This window comes from Hyaena hyaena, unplaced genomic scaffold (genome assembly GCF_003009895.1).
Source record: "Hyaena hyaena isolate Hyena2069 unplaced genomic scaffold, ASM300989v1 scaffold_107, whole genome shotgun sequence".
In the NCBI taxonomy this organism is placed as follows: Eukaryota; Metazoa; Chordata; class Mammalia; order Carnivora; family Hyaenidae; genus Hyaena; species Hyaena hyaena.
In genome coordinates, this window is record NW_024080739.1 from 1867412 (window position 1) to 1882503 (window position 15092).

General features: G+C 44.3%; 1 protein-coding gene and 1 non-coding gene across 5 annotated transcripts in view; one reads left to right on the forward strand and one right to left on the reverse strand.

Annotated features, from left to right (window-relative positions):
- ARHGAP26 (Rho GTPase activating protein 26) overlaps positions 1-15092 on the forward strand; it is a 425905-nt gene that overhangs the window by 359277 nt on the left and 51536 nt on the right. The window lies entirely within an intron of this gene.
- LOC120234388 lies at positions 4557-4662 on the reverse strand. The gene has a single exon (XR_005529069.1). It is a non-coding gene; the product is annotated as a U6 spliceosomal RNA (small nuclear RNA).

Consider the following 15092-nt stretch of genomic DNA (forward strand, 5'->3'; position numbering starts at 1 on the left):
TTGTTTTCTGAGTGGCTTCCTGTCAGCTTTTCCCATTCCCTAGCCAAGATCTCCTTCACCAGTTTGGAGCCCAGCTGGCCTCCCTTGGTTGAGGGTGGAGATTTCTGCCTGATGACCCCTCTGATTTTTATTGGATAAATGTGTTTGGATATTAGCAGTTCTTTTTTCTTTTCTTTTTTTTTTCTTTTCACATAAAAATTGTTCAAGGCAGCCCTCACACTTCATGACCCAGCAGGATTTCTTTCCCAAGCACCAAGGCTGTCGGTGCCACTTGGATCTCTCCAGCCTGTCAGCAGAGGGGGTATGGGAGGAGGCAGGGATGGGACACTGTTCAAGGGCTTAGCCACATCCCTGTTTTCCGGCATAGTGGAAATGGCAAGTGGAAAAATGTTTTCCTTCACACACATTGTTGTTTTCTTTCCCCCTGGACGAGCTGACACCATAAAGGTCCTGTATTTTTTTTTTCTGTCAACGAATTAATCTTGCTAAATAATCTCAAACAATTACCAAAATTTGTTGTGACACAGAATAGATGATAACTAAAGCCTTGGGGTTTAATTAAACATATAAATTAGGTGAATTTAATCTGAATTTAGCTGCCCTCAAATGCCTCATGGCACTAGATTTTATAGGTAAGTAGGTGTTAGGCATTTGTAAATCTCACATTTTTTTTTTGATCACATCTTTAGGGAAGGAAATAGACTTAATATTTTGCATGTGGCTTTTAGCACTGTGAAGCCTAGAAGGGGACTTTGAAGGAACTTCAGATTGCCATTTTTATCACGTAGAATTAAATTTAAAATTGTTTCTCTCCCTACATATATACTTTGGGGAAATCTTATTAGAAGATTCAGGTCCTAAATCGGGTAAATTAAAATCATATTAAAGTGCTCCTTTTTAAACCTTTTTAGTCAGTCTGGAAAGCAGATGCTTACTTAGCTAGGAACACATTTCTAGTTGGAAATAGCCTTAGGATCTTACTTTTAACCCTTCTCTGCATTGAGTATCTAGAAAACCATGCAGGATCTAGTGTAGGCTTCCTTTGCTCTTAGCTACATAGGTTTTCCAAGGCAGGGTCTTAGCCCACTGTGGAGTTCAGTGTGGTCCTCGGACCAGTGTCCCGGGCACGACCTGGGAGCCTGTTAGATACACACACTCTCAGGCCCTACCTCAGACTCACTGGGCCAGCCGCTCTGGAGGAGCAGCCCAGAGCTCTGTGTTCCATCAAGCCCTGCAGGTGATTCAGATACGTTGTGAAGTCTGAGAACCATAGGCATCGAACGCACTGGACAAATGGACATCCACAAGAATAAACACAGGATTGACCTCCTTGTCAAGCCTGCATGACCAAGCCTGTATCATTACTAGCACTCTGGTTGTCCCTGCAGTGATGACAGTAGAAGGGCTCAAGAACACGCTGCCCCTGGCTTTTGAGATTAGTCATAACTTGTGAGGTTTAGGACTGATGAGTTTGCTTCTCAGAGGAACCCAGTTGGCTCACCAGGACTGTACTTTCCAAAGCCCCAGGGAAGCCAGCGTGTGGCTTTGCAAATGCATGCTTTTTGGTCACAAATGAAGAAAGGGCAGGTGCGTCAATTAAGCCAACAGTTATTTTTATTGAGCATCTGCTGTATGTGTCACATGAGAAGATGAAGACCTTTGAATCAAGTGAAAAACCTCCTGGACAGTGGTAGATGACCATCAACATGTATAGGAGATTTGAGACTTCTAAATCGGCCTTGCCCAAACTGGTGCAGGAGGAGGGGGGACAGGTGGGGAAAAGCACGAGCTGAGTTGGATACAGTTCAGCAGATTCTGGTCTCGAGGACTTTGGAGCCATTAACGTGTCCATTGTAAATCTCCCAAAGGGCATGTGTTATGCCACATTTCCTAAATGTATTTGACCTTAGAACATGCTCTTGACAGCACATCTCTTCAGCCTCTTAAAATCCTATTCTACAGCTGAAGAAGTGCTTTTCTATGTGAACACTCTGCTTTTGAGGGGGAAAATGTATTTTTCATAATGGATGGGATTATTAAAGTAGCAGTCCTTCAGGACAACAGATGTAGTTTATATATACATTTATGGTTACAAATAGCTGTCTGAAGGCTGACCTGAGCTATGTCATGTATGAAAAGCTTTCAGATCTGGTTTAAGGAAAACCCACGTGGCCTGGGAGTGAAGCTTTGGCTCTGCTGTTTCCTAACTGTCAACTTGGGCAGTTCCTTTCCCTCTCGGAGCTAAGCCTCTTCTGTGAAATGGGAATAATAACAATAATAAAAAGAATCGTAGTATAATAAGACCTGGCTTCAAGGTTGTCGTGAGGGTCAGATGAATTAATGCCTGCATAATGAAGTGGCTAACAAAAATCAGTTTCCTTTTACACTAAGCAAAAATTGGTTTGCTCTTAGTCTGTTGCTCTACTATGAACAAATCCCGACTGTTGATCTCTTTTGGTGGTAGCAGTAGACACTCAGTGCTGATTTTTGTTTGTTTGATCCTGGTGTGACAAAGAGAACCCATGTTAAAAATACTGAGGTAACTTTAAAATAGGACACCTAAAACTAAGTTAACTAGAGTAACAAAATACACTGCAATCAGTAGAAACACTCCTCTTTCAAGACTGCTTTCATGCTGTTTGCACAAAGTCAGCAGGCTCAGGTGTTTACTCTCTACAGAGTCTTGTCAAGGCATATATGTATGCCATCACTTCTCTGTTGGGTGGAGTCAGTTGGAATGATATTAATTAGAGGAGAACCTATTTGCAATCCTGAGTTGTCGCTGGGGGATAGTTCAGCCCAGGAATTCCTTCCCAGCCTGTGACTCTGTATAAATCTGAGTGTCACTGTGACAAAAAGAAAAAGCTTCTAAAAGCGTTCTGAAATTCTGCTTCTTAGTCATTCACTGCATTTGCTCTGTTGGGTTCTTTTGGTGCCTATTAGCTTCTTCCTCAAAGAAGCAGTGGAGTTCTCTCCAAGACATTGCTTCAGTGTTCCCTTCAATATTCCTCGCAGGGGGTGCCTGGATGGCTTAGTCGGTTGAGCATCCCACTTCGGCTCAGGTCAAGATCTCACGACCCATGGATTGGAGCCCTGCATTAGGCTCTGTGCTGACTGCTTAGAGCCTAGAACCTGCTGCGGAGTCTGTAGCTCCTCCTCTCTCTGCTCCTCCCCCATTCATGTTCTGTCTCTGTCTCTCAAAAATAAATAAAAGGTAAAAAAAAAAAAAAAATACTCCTTAGAAATTGAACAGGTGATGGGGCTGTCCCTAGGTTGTTGTCAAAAACATGTAGTAAAGGAATAGAATAGTCGCCGTATGAACCACCCCATTACCTCTTCTTGCCTTCTGTGAAGAAGTTTTGTCTTCAGAGGGAGCTGAGATGATATTGTCCATCAAGAAAGAAAGGTGAAGATGTCTGTCCAAGGATAATGTATTAGAATCCTAAGAAGAAGCATCACCATGAAAACAGCATAATTCAGGGAGGGTTTATTTATAAAGGAATGGCAGCAGGAAAATCACAGGGGATCATACAGTAAACCAGAGCTAGTCACACCCTACCAGTTACCATCCTTATGCTGGAGGGACTCGAGTTTGTATTCGACCAGACCTGGAAGCAGAGAGATGTCTGTAAGAGCCAGTATCTTGAAAGGAATCTTGATCAAGGGGCTCAGCCAGGCACCAACAACCTCTCAGAGACATAAGGGAATAAATACCTCGCCTTTCTCCTGCTAATCTCTTGCCAGAGATACTACCCCCCCCCCCCGCCTTTGTGACCCCAATAGGAAGCCAGAGGGTGCAGCATGTGATCCATGCTAGTCAACTGCTAGGGGAAAAGTGGGCAGGAAGGACAGTGGGTGTTCTCTAGTGCCAATGCAGATCGTAATGCCATTTATAAAAGCGAAAAGTAAGACCTGAAGGGATACCCATCGGTCAAAGACTGCCAAAACAAATACTGGAGTAGACTGCTGGAGGAGTGAGTATGAGATTTAGTATTACCCGGGGAACCTAAAGTAGAAAATGCCAATACTCCTTTCCCAGAGCCTCGGAGTTCATTGGCCTGGGGTGATACCCGAGTTTTGGTATCTTTCTTAAGCTTCCTAGGTGATTTTAATATCCACCTAGATTTGAAAACCATTGGTGTGCATGATATAACCTACTCATATATAAGACTCCAGTGATACAGGTTGTGTACATGGTCATAATGATTCTGGAAAGATACAGTGGAACGAATGTATGTGGCCTTCTCTCACAGAAGCACATGGGACAGTGGCCTTTGGTGTAAGGGACACTGATGTTTCCTTTCAACACTACCCTTTTGTAGTGTTAGACTTTTTTTTTAACGTGTGTATGCCTTGATTGTTCCATTTTGAAAACTCAGAAGTATATTTTCTCAGTTTTAAAATCCCCATTTTATTTTTTTCTTAAAGTTGTGGGGTATACCTTTGTGAGAAGGATTTTTTTTTAATACATGTGCTTTAATTTCCCAGTTTTGTTGAACAATAATTGGCACACATCACTGTATAAGTTTAAGGCATAGGCATGATGGTCTGAGTTTTAAAATACGGAGTGATTTACAATCTGCATGTCGTTTTTGCCCAGAGGCATGCTAATCTTCTCTATATCGTTCCAATTTTTAGTACGTGTGCTGCTAAAGCGAACACAGCGATTTTTTGAAACTTTTAAAATTTGTTACATCCTCAATAACAAAGGATGTGAATAAGACACTGTTTGAAGAATAAGACCTGTACCGAGAAGGTGTTGCTTTTGGTGAGTTTCAATGAAATCAAGGCTTGTTGATTTATTATTTTAGTGGCCCAATGACTCTTGTCCAGGTGGGTCTATCTAGGGCTCCAGGTCAGGTTAGAAATGGCAACTCTTCGGACAGCACAGGACATTTGTCTCAAGGAGTTAGGTAAAGTAGATCCAGTTAGACCCCTGCATCTGGCCTGGTTTCAGATTTCTTACTAATTTGAGATGCCCTAACTTAGGGAACCAGAAAGTCATTTTCTACATTTACTCATGAACTCCTCCACCATCTCCTAAACCAACACTGAAATTTAAGTAGTTCAATTTTCTGGTGCTATATATAGTTCTTTAACCTGATCTTCATCTGTCACCCTCCATCTGCTCTCTCCCCCAATTTCCTTTAAAAGCCCCATTTTAAAGCAGAATATATAATCGAAAAACCTTAACTCTTGACCTTTCTGGAGGTACACTAGAGTTATTCAATAATAATTAGCAGTTGCCCAGGTAACCTCAGACACACTGGTGAAATCACCTATGTTCATCACTACCCCCTGCCTTCTAGCCAGTAAGATCACCTGCCTCGGGCTAATGAAAAAGGGAACAATTATTTTTATGATCCTTTTTTAGCTTCAGTTGTAGGAGTAGGAGAAGTGATTCTGTTTGTGATTACACGTGCTCCAAAGAGGTGTTTTTTTGGTTGTTCTAGTGACTGAAAACAGTGACATAGAGAAATCATCTTGGGTTTTGAGCAAGTTGGCAGGCTCTACTCAGTTTTTGTTCACCACCATACTCCCAACCTTAGAAGACATAGGCAGGTGCAGCTCGCAGATCAGAATCTAAGAGTCATGACACTTAGGGATGTGATGGGAGAGTGACCTTGGCAAGGCTGTTGGCATGCCGTCAGCCACCACTGACAAGGATGATGAAAGCCAGCTAACTTCAGCCCTTGGACCTGAAAAATTCTGCTTGAAAGTTGGAAAACCCAAAGCTGAAGCACAAGAGAGATTTCTTACGCAGAGCAAGCGTGTTGACTTCAGTTCTGTCTCTGAGGAAGCCTGTATCCTCCCTTAACTTCCATACACCGTGCATTACAGTACAGACTTCATGATAGGAGTGCCACGGAACACTGCGCCTCCTCTGGGAGAGAAGCAGCCCCCACCCCCTCACACATCCTCTTTCCCATTCTTCTCTTGATCCTTTGTGTGAAAGTGGAATTAGAGGAAATATGTCCTTAGTCATCCCATGGCAGTACTTACAATGTACAATTGTCACAGTGAAAATACACTGGCAGGAGATCAAGAATCGAGAAGTGGAGTCATGGGAATCCTAGACACACTAATCCAGTAGAGACAAGATCCACATGTTAGCGACCAACATGGCCAGCATAATCATCCCAGACAGTAGTTAGACCTAGCTCTGTCCCGAGTGAAGTCTTCAGTTGAATAATTAGGAGTGGAAGAACACCCACCAACTGCTCTTCCTCGACCCTCTAACTTTTTTTAAATCTCAGTTGGGGTATAGACTTACCTTTATCTCACATGTTCCTTTAGTATATGGCACCTCCAGTTGAACGTTGGCTGCTGTAGCTTCCTGCACCCTAGAGCCCTCACAGACATCAGCCAAAATCAGCCAGGTCTGACAGTCCCTTTCCAGTCACTTAGCAAACATATATCAAATACCTACTCTTTCAGACCGTGTTCCAGGCACTAGGAAAGAGACGAGCAAATACTCTCCCTTCAGATCTCTTACAGGCCAGATGGTAGAAATCAGCTCTACATACATAGGGCAAGCATTGCTGCCAAAACGAGACAGATTTTAAGTAGTAAGTGAGTGGCTTGGTCATTCACTTAAAAATATTTATGGTTGGATGAATTGTCTTAGCAGTTTATGTTGTGTGGGTAGGGTTTCCAATAATCTCTCTACTGTATCTTCTAGATCTCCTTTGAAGTGTGTAATTTCCTTGTCTGCTTCGGTCCAGTTTACCGAAAGTGGGGGAGGAGTGGTAGTTTTATGGCCCAGCTTTTTTTATTCTGTTAGCCAGGAGACTGCCTATGGCTAAAAATGCTGATTGTCATTGGGCTGAGAAAAAATAGGGTGCAGTGTCCCAAATGTTTGTTTGTTTGCCTTTCACAGAAGTCTCTGGATGTACATTTAAGATGCCATTGGGACACCTGGGTGGCTTAGTCGGTTAAGCATCTGACTCCAGCTCAGGTTATGATCTTGAGGTTCTTGAGTTTGAGCCCCACATCAGACTCTGTGCTGACAGCTCAGAGCTTGGAGCCTAATTTGGATTCTGTGTCTCCCTCTCTTTATGCTCTTCCTCCACTCGTGTTCTGTCTCTCTTTCTCAAAGATAAACATTTAAAAAATTAATTTAAAAATGTAAAAAGATGGCATAACAGAGAGAAAAAAATATTTAAAGGAACAAGAAGTTGGAATTTGATCATTTGGTTGTGCTGTGAAGCCTCCGCACCCCCTACCTGAATTTCTCATTAGGACTCTTGGACTTTTTCCCCTCTCAGACAGCTAGCAGTTTACTGGTACTTGTGACAAAAATCTAACCATTTCTTGTATAAAGCCCTACACCAACTATCTTGTTCAAATGAAATTTAGTTCGTAACTGGAAGGATTGTTTTCTGTACTTACATGGAAAAGGAACGTTCTTGGGAATTAGTAGTTCCTTGATTTCTGAGTCGGTGAAAAATAAGTGAAGAAGTTTTGCTTCCTAGTTGTCCTGCACCAGCCAGGCCCCTTTTTCTGTTTCTTTATCCAGAAGGAAATTCTAAATTCCCTCTTCTTCACAAAGCAGTTATTAAGTTCTGCCTTTAATTTCAGCATGAGTCAATTAGGTCACATGCCCCGAGGCAAGCACTCTGGTTCATCATTACAAAGGCAGAAACTTTTCTTGCTGTATTTTTCTTTGCACACGTGGCTGATTTTTCCAGGCTTTTCTTCTGCTTCCCGAAAGGTCACCTTCTGGTGTTAATTCTTTCCGAGGTACACCTCACTAACCAATTCCAGTGGCATTTCAAAGGAAGACTTAACAGAACCTGAGTTGAGTTGATATCTTAGATACCACTTGATGAGAACTGTGCTGTCGGGAGCTCTCTTAGCCCTAATCTGAATACCCCTGTCGAAACTCAGCCGGCTTTGTACCTTATTCCTCACTTCTGGTGTGCCTCATGCAGGGAGGTCACCATATATCCTGCCAAATTAGGCACACCTTGGGAAGAATGAGATCTCTGTGTACAAAATGCTCATTGGAAACCTAAGACGCTCATCAAGAATATGAGTATGTCATCAGTACATTGGGCCCCCAGAACGGGAAAGCAGTGTGATGGCAGGCAGAACCCTCTGTGCACTGCCATTGCCTTAAGCTTTGCTTTTACTCAAGATTCATCATGAAATACAAGAATTTGTTGTAAAAAAGAAAAAGGAGACACTCTGTCTGCTCAGACCCCCTGACCTGAGTTTTGCTACCTATAAAGATATCCCCCCGTTCTTTTTTTCTGGAGAGAATATGACTCTTTAAATACTCCTTCTGTGTGCATCACCGTGGGTCTGCCTTGGCTGCGTGTGGTAGCTGTGAGACCGCAGTGTGTGCCTCTGCAAAGCTGAGGATACAGTCAGGACTCCTAAGGGCCATGCTTTGGTTTTGTGGAGCGGGGTGCACAGGTTGAGATTTTTGGAGGCTGGGTAGAAAAGGAGGAGGAGAAATGATGGAGTTGTCAGTTGGGGGAAGAACTGTGGGGGGACAGAACTCCCTAAAAGAAAACCTGAGGCGCCTGGGTCAGTTAAGCATCTGACTCTTGGATTTCAACTCAGGTCATGATCTCGTGGCTTCCTGAGTTCGAGCTCCACATCGGCTCTACATGGCTGCTTGGGATTCTCTCTCTCTCCCTCTCTCTCTGCCTCCTCCACTCATGCTGTCTCTGTCTCTTAAATAAATAAGCTTTTAAAAATAAATAAATAAAAGGAAATCTTTCGGAGTTTCTCAGAGGTGGTAAGAGATACGAATCCTCTTCCAAAGTCCTCTCACGAGTCTTCCGTAAAAATGAAGGTTGCATTATTCAGCCTGTCACAGTGTTCCGTAAGGCTGGGACAGACTTACTTGAGTTCGTAGCCCAGCTGCACTGCTTACTAGCTGTGTTGCCATGAAGAAGTTGCTTATTGCCTCATCTCTTTAAGAGGAATAATAATAGTATCTACCTCGTAGGGTTGTCGTGAGGATTAAATGTAGTACTTTACATACTTCCACGGCTTCTAGGTAGCAAAAGCCCATTAAAAGTCACCTGCCGTAACTACAGTGAGAGTTGTTATTTTAACAATACCTGAGGACATGAAACATCTGTGGAGGGAGTACTGAGGTGCTTCCCAATGGGCACAGGGTGAGAAGGCCACCAGGACTCCCTTATATCCAATTCTGGAGTGACACAAACAACCTCCCCTGCCTCGTGTGGACCAATCCCAGAGACGCGCCCAGCACTGTGCACTGAAGTACTCTGAGGAGCCAGGAGAGCCCACACCTTCCTCTGGGCACTGTAGAGGATCACGGGAGTATGGGGCAGAAGCACGGGCCAGAAATTCACTAAGGTGGAAGAGCTGGAGCTACAGGAAGGTAGAGCCACTTGGAAGAAAGCCAGGACCAAAATGAAGCTAAGCGGCTGTCTTTGCGCCTCATCACCACCCTCCAGCTGTTTGGTGTGTTGGCTGTCTCGACGTCAAGCTGCATGTTTTTCCCACAATGGTTCTGAGTCCCTAGCATTGGAGTTCCATGATCCCTTAGAGCCCCAGTACTGTTCTCCACTGGACTTTATTTTCTGCTTCTACCTAATTGTCTGCCTCCCAGCCCTGTTTCCTGAGGGTGAAAATCTGAGGGACTGAGCTCAGCTTTGCTCTGGGCGCTGTCATTGGCTGGAGGGCGACTATGGGCCAGAGGCCCTGAGGCAAGGGCTTCTACAGTTTAATCATCTGTGGCCAGAGGGACTGGATCACAGAACCTTTGAGCAGGAACTGAGCAGGGCGCAGCTTCTAAGGTTGCCACCTTTAAGGTGTACCTTATTCTGCACCCAGTTATAACACACGGGGCTCCCAGATTTCCCATTACCCAATATTTTGGAATGTAACTCTTAACCTGTTCATTTATAGGTGAACTTAAGGGGAAAAAGACGTAGAGGCTATAATTATACAGAGGACTGGATAAAAAGCAAGCCATGTTTCATACCAACAGCCCCTTGGGTTGACATGTATATGACAATACACACGGTAGTTGATGTTTATATTCCTCTTGTCTCAGTAAATTCTATTTGATATATTCTGGTTTTGAAGGTAGGGGGAAAAAACATGCTGTATCTTAGATTTCAGTTGGTTGTAATAAAAACGTGGGTCCCAAATTATGAAATGTGTTTGTAGAGTGAATAGATGGAGAACCTTGTTGTTCACTGATGTAAATTTTGTGCCGTAGTTCTGGTAGTAGTGTGCAGAGACGAGGGGAGCACATGACCACGCCTAGTCAACCATAGCATTTTCATAGGGATTTTTGTCTTATCCTGGAGGTGGGTTATGCCTCTGTCTTGTCCTTCAGATTGATGAACAGCTGTGTTGCCCACGACAAACACAAAGACCAGTTGGACTATTTACAATTATGCAAAGATAGAGCAATACTAGAGAGGTGGCTTCCTGGACCCCTTTTCCTTTTTCTGGTTCAAGGTGTTCCAGGCTTCTGCAACCCAAGTATTCCTCAAGTCATTCAGTGAATTACTGAGCATCCTCAGTATGTAAGCACATCCCATTAAAGATGACGTAGGTTGACATTGTGCTCTTAAGAATTATAGGTAAAAGAAATAGAAAATGTATTCCTATATTATTAATATATAACCTATAAACTATAGAACAACATGGAAGGGTTTAGAGGCTACAGGATAAAGTGCTGCTGAAATTTCCCAACCAGAAAGATGACTTTAAGCTAGGATGGTCAAGGGAAGCTTCGTGATCAAATTGGCACTTGGACTGGGTCTTGAAAGGTGGATTTGGTTTAGACCATAGGTACCAGGACACTGTTTTATGGGCACAGGGAACAGTACAGAAAGACCCAGAGGCCAGGACATAAAGGGCATGTGCAGAGAGCAGCCCATAATTGACTTTGTCTGAACATATGCTTTTCATCTATAATATTACAATTGTTTTGTTTCTTATGTCAATATGATTTTTACTTCTTTAGGCGCTGAAGCAGGGAAAGCCTGTTAATGTTGTCTTCTCATTCCAGGATCCCATGCTCGCTAGATCCCAGTAGAACATCTTCAATCGATTTATCTTGTGTAATTGACTTGCCTGAGACGTTCCCTACTTTCATCACAGTTTCGCTTCACAGTAAATAGATCTCACCATCTGGAACTCTTCTCTATTTATTTTTTTTAGCACAGATTCTCTTCCACAAGGGCCTGTTTTCATTTCTAAGTGTCACACAAGGACCTACAACATTCTGCTTCATCCTCTTCGCTTTGAGTTTTATGTTGTAAAAAGCCAGAAAAACAGGTCTGAAAATAAGCTGTATTCTTCTTGTCTGTTATAATGCAATACTAAACCCATCAAACACATTCTGACGCCTCCAGCTTTAGGTAGGAGCTGTTTACCTCGGAGTCAGGCTGTACCTCTAAGAGACTGACTCTGGGCTCAGGGAGGGCAGAATAGCTCAGAGACAATTGTGACAGGCCAGATTCATAGTGGGCTTAATAAGGAGAGAGTATAAATAGTGATCACATAGCCTTACAGAAAATTCCTGCTTATTTTTATTCCTTAGACAGAGTTGCTATGTTTAGCTTTTAGTTACTGTGCTAAACCTGCTACAGTGAGCCTAGTGTTTATTTTCATTTGGACTGATAACATCCATTCTCTTTCTCAAATTTTAGGGGAAGTAAAGAAACTGCATCCCAGCATTTCAGCTATAGCTAACACACTGTCACAAAACACTGGCACTGTTGAATTCACTGTCCTGGCCTTTATTTTGGAGTATTGGCGTTTCTCTAAATCCAGGGCCTTTCTGACACTAACAAGAGCTAGCTCTTCTTGTTCTTCTCACGTTTCTGGAAGCTGAGCGCTAGTGTAAACTTCCCTAACATGACATTTTTCAAATGGATAGGTAGTCATTATATTCAAGACCCTGTGTGTCACCTTGAACAAATTACCCATTAAGATTCTTGGTTATAAGTAATAGAAAACTCAACCAAGCTAACTGAGGCTAACATGGAATTTTTGGTTCATGTGTTTCCTTGAGAAACAGGGGAACTTTTAGCTTCAGGCACGGCTATATCCAGGGGCTCATATGTTGTCATCAGGCCCCAACTCTTGGCATCTCTCAGCTCAGTTTCCTCTCTGTTCCTTCTCTTAATGTGAGCTCTTTCTTTCTGAGTGCATGATGATGGCCACCAGGTGGACTTAGTTCCTTAATCTTTTAAGTCCAGGAGAAAAAAAAATCTCTCTTCTCCAAAAGTTTGAACAGTAGGCTGGGCTTAACCCCCCTTGGTCCAAACTGAATCACCTCCCCATTCTTTAACCAGTTTCTTTGGCCAGGAGTATGTGATACACTGTTGGGCTAGGCCTGAATCGTCTGTTCCCCTACGCTGAGGAGGGAAGATTGACATGCAGCATCCTTGGACTCTTGATCCTTTAGAAGCCGGGGTGTGGGTGGGGGCTCCCAGAGAGAGACAGCCTCAGACCACAGACGTCTACTCCAGTGGGCCTTTCTTACATGGACTTAGTGAAGAAGTTGGTAGCTTTACACCCAGGAGGGAAATCTCTACTGATTATTATTATTGCTTCCATGAGCATGTTCTCTGAAAATGTTCCTTTTTTGAGTCCAAATGGTTGTTAACAGAATTTATTTTTTCCCCCAGCTCACTGACTGGCTCCTCGGAGAATAACATATAGTTTGTAAAAACAAAGAAAACCCTATCTTCCTGCTTCTCTCAGGACACAGTTGATGCATTTAAAAAAGAAATTTCTCCAAAAAGGCTTTCATTATCAGTGCCCATTACAGATCATTAGAGGACACAAACTCCAGCGCGCTGGGGTTGGGCCTCCATTAGTTTTACTGATGTTGTAAGGAGCGCATCGTACTGAGGAAGGGATGAAGCAGAGGAAAGGGAGTCTTAAGGGGCTGGCCCCTGTGATAGCCAGGAACGTGCAAGAACAGCGTATCTTCTGGCTTGGCAGCCTTGGATGCTTGCTCCTCAGGCACAGGCCTCTGGGTGGTGGCATCTCCTGGGGGCCTGCCAGAAACGGCAGGGCGGCCAACAGCCAACTCATGTGCTCTGTGCAAGCCTCCAACTGGTGGTGACGTTGTCCAAAACCTATAAATGTGGATGAGAACGGATGCTTAGGCCAGGATGACATTGAGCTGCTGGAAAATTACAGCTTGGTTTGATGCTTCCATGCCTGGCTCATGTTCTCGAGAGCCCATTTTGCTTTCAAAAGTTGAAAATACAATCCTAGGACGTCAGGTCACCATAAGACATTGGAGGAGGGTGGTGGTAGTGATGATAGCCAATATTCATGAAGTGCTGATGTGCCAGGCACTTTGCTTGAATTTCCCTGTTTAATATGATGAAACAGGTAGGGAGAGGTTACCTGACTCGCCTGAGTGTAGACGTGGGGTTTGAACCCCGTATTCCTCCACACGCAGCTGCCATGCTCAGTGGCTGCACTGCCAGTGGCAGGCTCCTCCTGCTGGGAGAGTAAGGAAAGAAACTGAAGCCCTGACATCATGCCCTGGTGTCACTCAAGTTCAGATTCTGGGTGGATTTGGGGAGCTAAGGAGAGTGTGGGAGAATAGGAACAGAGAAGGGGTATCCGGAAAAAGAGGGCAGGCCACTGTGGAAGAGGCAGAGAGAAGGGGGAGAGAATTGAAGAGGGAGGGAGCGGAGAGCATGCCATGGTTGGGATAGGCTGTAGCATAGCACAGAGAAGATAGAGGATGAGCATATGGGGGACCCCGCAGGAAGGAAACAGAGTGGGATGCCTGTCTGAGGACCATCTACCTTGCCAGGTGCTAGTCGCAGGGGGTTTTGCGGGCATTGTCTGATCTTCCCTGCAGCCCAGTGAGGTAATCAACCATTTTCAGCATCCCCGCTTTACAGATTGGGAAGTTGGGTTTCAAAGGGACAACATGACTTCCTCAGGATCCGGGCGGTGGGAGAAAACAGGATCCGAATTTGAACTGAGGCCAGTGTAAGCCCAGCCAAGTCCTCCATCATCTTGAGGACGAGCCTCGGATTCCTAGCCACAGTTTGTAGCCTACACGTGAGCCTTCCATGAGGTCCTTCGATTCAGCAGGTACTCAGAGATGATACTGATAACAGCCCTTCCTTTGCCAGACGGCACTTGCTGTTTTCTGCCATCGCAGGGAGCAGGAGGGGAAGGCAACAGCTTTGTGGCACTCCTCCTCTCTTTCATAGTTGCAGACTTCATAGGGCCAGCTCTTGAGACTTGATGTATGCTGACAGACATGCTCCTCTCCTTCTGCGTTTCTTAGCCCTTTAACCTTGGGTAAGCAGTGTTTTTTTGTTTTTTTGTTTTTTTTCTAGGAGAGAGAGAGAGAGAGACAGCGTAAGCAGGGGAGGGTCAGAGAGAGAGGGAGTCACGGACTGAAACAGGCTCCAGGCTCTGAGCTGGCAGTCAGCACAGAGCCGACGCGGGGCTCGAACCCATGAAACGTGAGATCATGACCTAAGCAAAAGTCGGACGCTTAACCGACTGAGCCACCCAGGCGCCCCAGTGTTTCTTTATACTTGTGAGATTTCCTCATATTTGCTCCTTTCTGCCATTAAAAATGAAACTAGGAGCGCCTGGGTGGCTCAGTCGGTTAAGCCTCCAACTTTCGCTCAGGTCATGATCTCGCAGCTCGTGAGTTCAACCCCCATGTCGGGCTCTGTGCTGACAGCTCAGAGCCTGAAGCCTGCTTCAGATTCTGTGTCTCTCTCTCTTTCTACCCTTCCCCCACTCACACTCTGTCTCTCTCTCAAAAATAAACAAACATGAAAAAAAAAGGAAAAAGAAAATCAAAAGCTGACCATCCGGTTGTCACCATCCTTTCCTCCGAATTGCAGAGGTGGCAGCAGGGCGTCTGCACGTCCAGCCTTCTCTGTGGCACAGACACAGTCCCAGTGTCTGTTGATTGCACTTCCAATTTGCTATTAGCTTTGCAGTAGGGAATTGAACTTCCTATTCTCTTTTGCCCTTTCCTTTCTTTTCTTGCTTGGAATCGGGGTATAATTGTCCCCCTCAGGGAAGAACTGATTTCATTACATTTATTAAAGGATGGCTCCGCAGCCTGGGCCCTGTATCTGTCT